This window comes from Scardinius erythrophthalmus (assembly GCF_964197995.2).
Source record: "Scardinius erythrophthalmus genome assembly, chromosome: 1".
NCBI lineage: Eukaryota > Metazoa > Chordata > Actinopteri > Cypriniformes > Leuciscidae > Scardinius > Scardinius erythrophthalmus.
The window spans coordinates 39,950,354-39,952,498 of record NC_138221.1 but is presented as its reverse complement, the minus strand read 5'-3'; positions in this window follow the sequence as shown (position 1 = coordinate 39,952,498).

Below are 2,145 nucleotides of genomic sequence, written 5' to 3'. Positions count from 1 at the left end.
CCGTCTGTCGCTTCTCTTTCTGTCTCTCTCTTCCACACACATACATAGACCCCCTCCCCTTTCCATCCTCCCTCCTCTCCTATCTCCTCCCCTTCTCTCCTCCGTTCATCCAGCACTGTATCCTCCAGCTAGTCTCTCTCTCTCTCTCTCTCTCTCTCTCTCTCTCTCTCTCTCTCTCTCTCTCTCTGCTGTCATTATGTCACCAGAGACAGAAGCAGGTGGGCGTTGTAAGACACGCAGTGGGTATCTCTCCCCCCTCCCATTCACCCTCTGTGTCTTTTTTCTCTTTAGATTATTGTGTTCACTTGAGCAGCTCTGAAAGCCTAAGCACTCATTCACTCACAGTCAGATGGAAGAGAGAGAGAAAAGAGGCTCTCCCCATCCCCCCTTTCTCTATTCCACAGGCATGCAGCATGCTTATGTTTTGTGCATGTGAGATTGTTGCTGTTTCTTTGTTGTAGGCTACATATAGATGGATTATTCCAGGCAGAGCTTAGAGGTCTGTGGGTTTCATTGCACGTACAGTAGGGTTCAGAATATGAGACCACAGGAAATCTGGATAAATATTTTTTTCCCCAATTAAACCTGGATGTGAACAGAAACTTTTAGAATTCTGATCATGTTAGATAATAAATAAATAAATACAATACAATATGATTCTTCGCTGTTTAGGTCATGAATCAAAACAGTAAATTTGTGACATTTATCATTCTTATCAACTTCAACTTAGTTTGTACAGATACCTTTTTTTCGTTTATTTCTTTTAAACTGTCTAACTTGTTTTAACTGATTTGTCAGAGACAGTAACTGATATGATTTATTATAAAAAATGCATAATTAAAAAAATGATATTCTAATTTATGAAAACATTTGTATTAAATTAAAAACTGGTCATTTTAAATGATAACATTTGTTTTAAAACAATCTATGGGTAATATAATTTGTAATGAAAATGTATTACATTAAAAAGTGCTATTTGTAATGAAACATTTTCACTCAGGACATTATTATTATTTTTAAATATAGAATTCTTGCAGTGAAACGTGTAATGAAAAATGACAATTTTCACAAGTAGTCTTTTACATACAGTATGTTTAAGCTAAGGTGTGTTTAATTAAAATAAGCCATTAGAACAACATCAACATGCTAAATTCCAAATCTCACTAAAGAGAAGATTAAAGACTTGCAGGTTATATACTTGCTCTTATTTTAATAACATGCTTATAGGTTCAAACCTAGTGTGTGTTTTTGATAGGGCCATGTGGTAACCTTGCATAAATAACATGGATGTTCTACAGTCAGAGAGCCCTTCATTTTTGGGTGCAGGGGTCATTAAGGGTTGAAAGTGTTGTTTTGGGATATCTGTCTAATTCATTCTGAGACATCTGTTACACCTGATCTGACTCTAAGGAAAAGATTTACTAGAGCCCTCTGTCAGTACACACACACACACACACACACACACACGAATAAGACAGAAATTTGCACCATTTCTACAGTAATACCATTTTGAAATATATACTGAATCTAAAAAATCAAATGCTATTAAAGCAATTAGATGTAACTGAACACCTACACAAGCATTAGTCTTTCAATTTCATTACCATCCATTCAAAAGGGGAAAATTTAGGAAGGATTTAGTACTGTAATGTAAACATGGACTATTTAACATACTGCAGTGAATTATAAGCAGTAGACAGAGTCATTCTTGTTTTGGAAAGAAATATTACAAAAGAAAATATTGTATAATGCTACCTGATGTTAGAGTTTTTTAGGTCTGTGTTTTATGATTGACAAAGTTAGTTTGTTGGTTGACAACCTTTGTTGGTGTTCTGTAGGAATGAGTTGATTTGAGACATGTATCAAGTCAAGTGTTTGGGTAGTTTTAGTGCATTTTGAATGTGAAAAAGTGACTGAACGTAAGTATTGAGAAATGTGCCCTAGCAATTGTAAAAAACTTTAATGAATTAAATAATGTACTTTTAAAATTATTTTTATCAAATAAACTAGATGCCGTATTTTTACTATCATGCTTCTGCATATATATATATATATATATATATATATATATATATATATATATATATATATATATATATATATATATATATATATATATATTAGGGCTGTCAAAAGATTAATCGC